The sequence below is a fragment of the Mauremys mutica genome, unplaced genomic scaffold (genome assembly GCF_020497125.1).
Source record: "Mauremys mutica isolate MM-2020 ecotype Southern unplaced genomic scaffold, ASM2049712v1 000639F_np12_subseq_108309:227698_obj, whole genome shotgun sequence".
Classification (NCBI taxonomy): Eukaryota; Metazoa; Chordata; order Testudines; family Geoemydidae; genus Mauremys; species Mauremys mutica.
The window spans coordinates 54,824-63,460 of NW_025423022.1; the positions used below are offsets into that span (position 1 = coordinate 54,824).

At 50.2% G+C, this 8,637-nt stretch overlaps 1 non-coding gene across 1 annotated transcript; it reads left to right on the forward strand.

Moving 5' to 3' along the window:
* Positions 1–6,955: 6,955 nt before the first annotated feature.
* On the forward strand, positions 6,956–7,027 carry TRNAG-UCC. Its single transcript has one exon. It is a non-coding gene; the product is annotated as a tRNA-Gly (tRNA).
* Positions 7,028–8,637: the final 1,610 nt, after the last annotated feature.

The following is an 8,637-nucleotide window of genomic DNA, read 5'->3' on the forward strand; positions in this document are numbered from 1 at the left end:
CCCCTGCTTCCGCTTAGTATTTAAAAATGCCTTATTGGCCCTGTCTCTGCTGACCTTAGATTTCTCCTCCTGTCCTTTCTTTTACAGTTATGATGAGCTGGCTGAGTGGTTAAGGTGATGAACTGCTACTCTCTTGTGCTCTGCACACATGGGTTTGAATCCCATCCTCCTTGGATGCATTTAGTATTCACCCATCCTTTATAGAAAACCTACTTCCCCTTTGGTACAATGACAGATCAAACAATGGTGCTTCTTGCAAACAAAACCTGTCTCAGAAACTCAGAACTCCCTTGCTTTAAATAAAATGTCTAAAACCCAGATTTCTAAAAAAAAATAATTCTCTACTGCTGTATTTCTTAGTTTTTATCTCAAAAGGGAACAGCCTCATCTTGTCCCCCAAACACCCTGGGACCTACCCAAATTATTAAAATACCCTGAACCCAAGCAAGGCCAGAGCAGTGAACCAGAGCTAGTGTCTAGACCAAGCTGTTCTGAAGGAGGCAACTCCAACATTTTCTCCCTGCTTCCCTTGGCAAGGTCTGACTGAGAAAACAAAATTCCCCAGACTGAAAATTTTCTGCTGAAACACCCATACTAGTCTGTTTGGGGACTTTGATTTGAATGTATTATTATTCTCTTCCAATTTATCTCAGTTCAGTGTTTGCCGTCCAGGTGTGTTTACAGGTATTGAGTTGTGGGGGAGAGAGGCCAATTCATAATGTCTCTACCCCCCTTTCATAGTTTCTTCCAACTTGCTAGGAAGCTCCTTTGCTTCAATGTGAGTCAAGCAGTGTCCATTGTCGCTGTGCTATCTCGGAGAAGCCTGCATTGTACACGGTTCCTGGGATAGTCCTTGGGAGTGTGGATCTCTTGAATGGGCCAGCAGCAAGTCTGGCTCCTCCATTGTCACACCTGAAAGGCTGGTGGGGGGCATTTCCCAACCTCATAACATATCTCAGTAACATACACAGAGCAAAACTTCATAACTTCCCAACCAATGTGAGCACACACAATCCAACATGATATTAATGTTCAACAGAGCAAGACTTTTGAAATGATACCTCACCAGGCAGACTTTGTACAAACCATGTCATCATTATATGAGAGTGGTGAATATGGGGCTTCCAGGTGCTGCTCTGAGCACAGCGTGCCACACCTGGGCTTACACTGCAATGGAGACGTACCCTTAGAGTCCATCTCTCCTGGGATAAAGATGGCAGCAGGGCTGGCCTGGGTCATCTGACTTGGGCTCAAGGAGCTAAAGCTGAGGGGCTAAAAACTGTGGTGCAGATATTTGTGTTCACGCTGAAGCCTGGGCTCAGAAACCCTCACCCCTCATGGGGCCTCAGAGGTTGGGCTCAAGCCCATATGTCTGCACTGTAATTTTATAGAGGTTGGGAGGGAGTTTAGCAAGTGGAAATGGTAAAACCGCATTGAGGGGAGTGGACCACTGACCTATCAGCTCTTAACACCCAAACTTTCAGTAACTCTATTATCAGTGCCTGCGAGTGTAATTTAAACCATAGGTCCATCTAACTCTGAGTCTTGTCTTCTGACAGTAGCCAATACCAGGTGCCCCAAAAGCCACTCCCCAAGGTACCACTGGGAGTTGAACCCAGAATCTCCTGTTTATAGGATAGGTGTTTTAATTCACTAAGCCACAATGCTTGTTGTTACTTAAAACATTGTGTCTGCCCACACCTGAATCTCTGCCAATCCCCACTGGGCCCTGACAAGCATTGCTCCTGTTTGGATTGTGTAAAGCAGAGGAGCAGGTGAAGTTTTGCTCCCAAGGTGTGTGTGTGATTCTTTGGACAGGTCTGCACTATGAAATTAGATTGGAGTAATTACATTACTTAGGCTGTCAATGCAGTTCTATCAACTTAATCACGGTGTACATAGCAACTCAGCTGTCAGAACTTTCTGGAGCTATGAAAGGGGAGGGACCCAACCTCTGTAACAGGAATGCAAGGCAGGTGAGTTCATGGCAGGCATGGTGAGATACTGGTGGAGGCCTGTTATGGTGATATAATGACCAGCAGCATTTACACTGACAATTTGTCACTTTAAGTTTGCTGAACAAAGCTCTAGGCCTCTCGTCAAGGTGGTTTTATTTTGTCACCAAAACAGGGCAGTTTTGTCACCAGATGTGGTATTGCAGTGTGTGCACCAGCTACAAGCTGCCGACCGAGGGAGCGTTGTGTGTTTTTCACACACCTCAGCAATATAATGATGCTGAAATAACTTTGTAGTGCAGACCTGGCCAAAGATTCAGTCACACACACAGACACAGCTTGCAAGGAAAATGTCACCTGTTCCTCTGCTTTGCAGAATCCAAACACAAGCAAAGCTTTTCAGGCCCCAGTGGGGATGGCAGGGAGTCAGGTGTGGGCAGACACTGTATTTTAGCCACTCACAGGCACCATGGCTTAGCTGGCTAAAGCACTTGCTTTGTAAACAAAAGACCCTGGGTTCAACTCCTCGTGGTGCCTTGTTGAGTAACTATTGGGGTACCTGGTATTGGCTACTGTGGGAGAACAAAACACAGAGCTAGATGGGCCTTTGGTTCAGCCCAGTATGGCTGTTTAAATTATACTCACAAGGCACTGATAACAGAATTACTGAAACTTTGAGAGTTAAGAGCTGATAGGTCAGTGGCCCAGCCTGTCACAGATGACCTCTCCCCCCCCTCTGGGACAGGGGCAGGTCTGAGCTCTCACACCAAATGGCTCATTGTGGCTGCCAGAACCTGTGGACAGCTCATCTAGTTTGCGCTGAGGGTTGAGCTCTGCTTTGTGCACTGTGTGCGAGAATGAAAATCCTAGACTGCCCTTTGAAATAACAAAAACAGCAGGATGTGTTATTGTCCCTGCCCCAAAGCAGACAGACCAATGGAGAAATGTCACTGAGTCCAGGGTAATACTCCACTGCCTTTCTACCTTGTTTGCTTGCTAAACTCCCTCCCAACCTTGAGGGCTCCCAGAGCTTGAGCTTGAGCCGAGATGTCTACACTGCAAAATTACCACCCCACGGCCCTAGCCTGGGAGCCTGCACTGGCACGGGACAGCCATGGGTGTTTCATTGCAGTGTGGACATAGCCTAGCATTATCTCTACACTGCCATTAACACACCCAAGCCACTATTCTCAAACCCTGGGTCAGTTGATTCAGGCTTGTGGGGCTTGTGCTGCAGGGTTATAAAATTACAGTGTAGACACTTGGGCTTCAGCCCAGCCTCTGAGACCCCACGAGGGGTGAGGGTCTCCAAGCCTGGGCTCCAGTCTGAGCCTCAGGAGCCCAAATCAGATCATCCAGGCCAGCCAGGCCACAGGGATTTTGTCACAGTATAGACGCCCTCTCAGGGTATGTCTACACTGCAAAGTAAGCCCAGGGTTAGCAGAAGTCATGTCAGCAGCCCCAACACATAAACATAAACAATGAGGGAAAGACCCACCCCCAAATAAGCTGGGCAGTGTCCTTCTCCCTACGGTTCGTAAGTCCGGCAACCAAAAGTCCTTTAACATGAGCCATCCCCTCTCTGCACCCCACTCACAGCTGTTGTCCTTAGTCAGTGCAAGCCCAGAGGTGCCTCTGTACAGTTCACCTGCCATCCTGGGTGGAAAAGGGGGAAAATAAGAAGGCACTGTACTCACTATGTTGTCTAGGGACTCACTCATCCTTCCACTGGCACTCTGTGTTAGGGTTGGTCTAACACCTAAATTTTAGTATTAGGACCCAGGACACAACCCCCTTGGCTTTGGAACCCCTGTTCCCTGCCTAGCAAGTGCTATTGAATTGAGGGTGAGTCCCTCCATCAGGGTGTGCCAAGCCCAGTTCTGCTGCCCTCGAATCACACAACAAGGATAACAACCCTTTATTTTACTCCTGCCCCTGTAACATGGAGACTGGGAATCCAACACCAGCCACAAGTGATCATTTCGGCAAGCAACCCAACCTATTTCCAACATACTGTAAAATCCACATGCAGACTCATACACGAAACCTTGCAAGAAAATCTTCCTGAGGGGGTCTGAAGCACCTGTTGCTGGAGGGAAGGAGGGAGCCGTGGGCTGGGATTGAGGAGCAGCGTGAGGAGGTGGGGCCTGTGGGTTGGGATTGAGGGGCACTGGGAATAGGAGGGGGCTGTGGGTTGGGACAGAGGAGAAGGGTGAAGAGGAGCAGGCTCTGGTTGGGACTGAGGAGCAGTGAGCATAGGAGGGACTGAGGGTTGGGTCTGAGGGGCACTGGGAAAAGAGGGGACATGGGTTTAGGCTGAAGAGCATCCTCGTTTGGGGATCCAGCAGGAAAGGGGAAGGCAGCAGGTGATTCTAATTCCTTAGGGATATTCTGTGTGTTTGTATGTATGTGTGTGTGTGTGTGTGTGTGTGCAGGGAAGGAACATGCTGTATGCCCAGAGGCCTTTATTCCTCCAGGCTGCAAGGACAGAGGGGCTGTCAGGAAGTTGCCCCTTCAAACCCACACACAAAAAGGCTCTTCTGAGGAAAGGGAAAATCCTGAAGGGAAAAAGTAACATCAAAGAGGACTCCATAAAGATAGTTTAAGAACTTGGTGAGTAGTTTATCATCTGACCAGAGACTTGAACCCTGGGCCCTCAGATTAAAAGTCTGATGCTCTGCCCACTGAGCTAGCCAAGCTCACAAACAAAGAATGGAAGTTGGTGCAGAGGAGAAACTAGTCAATAAAACAAGAGCAGGAAACAATAGGGGAAACCTGCTGCTCTCTCTGGCCTGGTCAACACTACGAGTTTATATCAAACTTAGCAGTGTTAAATCGCATTAACCCTGCACCCGGCCACACAACGAAGCCCTTTATATCGATATAAAGGTCTCTTAATACCGATATCTGTACTCTTCCCCGACGAGGGGAGTAGTGCTGAAATCGATATTGCCATGTTGGATTAGGGTTAGTGTGGCCGCAATTCAATGGTATTGGCCTCCAGGCGCCATCCCACAGTGCACCATTGTGACTGCTCTGGACAGCAATCTGAACTCGGATGCACTGGCCAGGTTGACAGGAAAAGCCCCGCGAGCTTTTGAATTTCATTTCCTGTTTGCCCAGCGTGGAGCGCCGATCAGCACAGAGGACCATGCAGTCCCAGAATCAAAAAAGAGCTCCAGCATGGACCGTACGGGAGATACTGCAGCTGATCTCTGTATGGGGAGATGAATCTGTTCTATCAGAACTCCGTTCCAAAAGACGAAATGCCAAAACATTTGAAAAAATCTCCAAGGCCATGATAGACAGAGGCCACAACAGGGACTCAACACAGTGCTGAAACTTAAGGAGCTGAGACAAGCGTACCAGAAAGCCAAAGAATGAAATAGACGCTCACAGAGGGAGGGGCGACGGGCGACTGTAGCTATCCCACAGTTCCCGCACTCTCCGAGAACCATTTGAATTCTTGGCTGAATTCCCAAAGCCTGAAGGGTTAAAAACATTTTTGCGGGTGGTTCAGGGTACATGTCGTCCCCCCTCCCCCCATGAAAGCAAAGGGAAAAAAATCATTTCTCGACTTTTTTCAGTGTCACCGTATGTCTACTGCATGCTGCTGGCACATGTGGTGCTGCAGCGCTACACAGCAGCATCCCCTTCCCTTCCCTTCCCTTGCAGACAGCAGACGATACAGTAGGACGGGTATCAGTCATCGTCATCCCGTGAGTGCTCCTGGCTGGCCTCGGTGAGGTCGCCCAGGGGCACCTGGGCAAAAATGGGAATGACTCCCAGGTCATTCTCTTCTTTAAGCTTTGTCTAATGGAGATTCAGTCCTGCCTGGAATATCATAGCAGCTGGAGGCTGCCCTCCCCTCCCCCCTTTGAGCTCTACTTGCAGAGGTAATAAAGTCAGTGTTGTTTCAAATTCATGCATTCTTTATTACTTCATCACACAAATGGGGGGATAACGGCCACGGTAGCCCAGGAGGGGTGGGGGAGGAGGGAAGCAATGGGTGGGGTTGTTTCAGGGGCACCCCCTTGAATGGCATGCAGCTCATCATTTCTGTGGGATGTCTGGGGCTCTGACCCGGAGCGGCCGTTTGCCTCTCTGGTTCTTTTGTAGGCTTGCCCGATAGTCCAGACAGGACTGACTCTCCCTTTAGACAAAACTTAAAGAAGGGAATGAACTGGGGAGTCATTCCCATTTTTGTCCATGCGCCCCCGGCCGACCTCACCAAGGCCAGCCAGGAGCACCCATGACAGCAGCAAATGGTACAGTATAACTGGCAACTGTCATTGTCAACTTGCAAAGCAGCAGACGGGACGGTATGGCTGGTAACCATTTCTGCTAACTTGCAAAAGGCAAGGGGATGCTGCTGTGTAGCGCTGCAGTACCACGTCTGTCAGCACCATCCAATAGAGATACAGTGACAGTGAAAAAAGGCTGAACGGGCTCCATGGTTGCCGTGCTATGGCGTCTGCCTGGGCAATCCAGGGAAAAGGGCGTGAAATGATTGTCTGCCGTTGCTTTCACGCAGGGAGGATTGAGTGACGATATTTACCCAGTATCACCCATGACACTGTTTTTGCGCCATCAGGCACTGGGATCTCAACCCAGAATTCCAATGGGTGGGGGAGACTGCGGGAACTATGGGAAAGCTACGGGATAGCTACCCACAGTGCAACGCTCTGGAAATCGATACTAGCCTCGGTACATGGATGCACACCCCCGAATTAATGTGCTTAGTGTGGCCGCATGCACTCAACTTTATACAATCTGTTTCCAAAAAACAGTTTCTGTAAAATTAGAATAATCCCGTAGTGTAGACATACCCTGTGATTAACAACTTTGGTGGCTAATTGAAAGTCTGATGGTTCAAACCCAAGTGAAGATGGAGGTGGGTTGTTTTAGTGATGAGAATCCAGTACATTTTAACAGGCAGAAAATATCCTCAATGCTGGTCTAGCCTCTTTGGGCAAGCATAAGTAACACTTTTGTGAGATGCATTGGTGGTATAGTGGTGAGCATAGCTGTCTTCCAAACAATTGACCTGGGTTCAATTCCCAGCCAATGCAGGGATGTCATGTTTTCTCCCCTGGAAAGTGGTTTAATTCCAGTCACATTGTATCAGTTTATCAATGGAATGAGAGAATCAATGTCCTGCAGGTCATTCAACACACAATGGAGGAAGAAAGAGGTGGGACTGTACAATGAGCTGTTGGAGTTATCCTGGTATTACAATGTTTGGTTTACTTTTTAAAAAAAAATTCTTTACTTCCCTCTGCCTTTTAGACTCAGAGCCTTTAAGGTCAGAAGGGACCAGTGTGATCATCTAGTCCGACCTGCTGCACCTTGCAGGCCAAAAGACCCCACCCACCCACTCCTGTAATAGACCCGGGAGGGGAGGCAGCTCTGTGCACTGCCCCTACCCCAGGCAGCACATGGAGGCCCTCTGCTCCCCTCCCCCAATGGATGTGCAGAGATGTGCCAGCAGCACTGAGGTGGCTCCCTGCCCACTCTGCCTCCGTCCCTCCATGCCGCTCCCAGAAGTGGCTGGCATGTCCCAGCATCCCCTGGGGCGGGGGAGTGTCTCCATTCACTGCCCCTGCCCCAAGTACCAACTCCACAGCTCCCATTGGCCAGGAACTGCAGCCAATGGGAGCTCTGGGGGCAGCGCCTGCAGGCAGCGGCACACGGAGACCCCCTGGCCCCGCCCACCTAGGAGCTACTGCCGCAGGGTTGTGTGTACCGGTCACTTTGGGAGCTGCAGTGCCCGGGGTAAGCGCCACCCCTCCTGCACCCCAAACCCCTCCCCCAGCGCAGAGCCAGCACCCTGCTCCCAAATTTCCTCCCAGAGCTTTGCTTGTCTTCCTTTCACCCAGAACTGTCCTTCTTTTCCTGGGCTGCAAGTAGCCATCCCTGGGAAGTGAAGAGACAGGCACAGGATTCTACCTCCCAGCAGCCAACCGCACCTCCCCAGGCTTTGCAGAACGACTGGTGGTGCTCTACTAACCCCACTTAGCCGCACTGAGGCGCTTAGCTTCTGCCCTGCCTTCCTCAGCTCGACTTTCCTCTTTTGCCCCATTCCCGCCTCACTTCCTCCTTTGGCAAGTCACACAGAAGAGCCTGCCACCATAGGCCAATCTCCAAGGGCAGAGGAGACCAAGCCACAAGGCTTCAAAAGGTGACTGGCCAAGATCCTCTAGCTTTCCCCTGCTGATGCCAAGGCTTTTTCCTCAGCTCATTTCACCACCCTCTGCCATGCAGGGATTGCGGTTATCGCAGGTGTTACCCGAAATTGGGCCAGCTAGTCAGCGTAGGAAGCACTAATGACCCACCGGAGTTTGGCAGAAAGCAGCACGTTTATTATATTGATAGCTAAGCTCAAAAGAAGGGGGGGCGGGGGGTGTCACACTCTCCCTCCCAGGACAGGCACAGCACTGGAGATGTCAGGATTCTGCAAGGTAAGTGTCCCACAGCGCCATGATGGATGGTGCGATGAAGGTAAGTCTTCCTGAGGCACAATGAAATACAACGCAGAGAACCACTGGCCAGGCGGTCCGGGTGAAGGGCATTCACTGGAGGTACAAGCTTGTGAGTGCTCTCCTGAGCACAGGGCCCCTTCCCCTTTTAAGGGCCTGCACCTCATGGCCTGCGACTACAGATGACTTGGCTGCATCTGGTT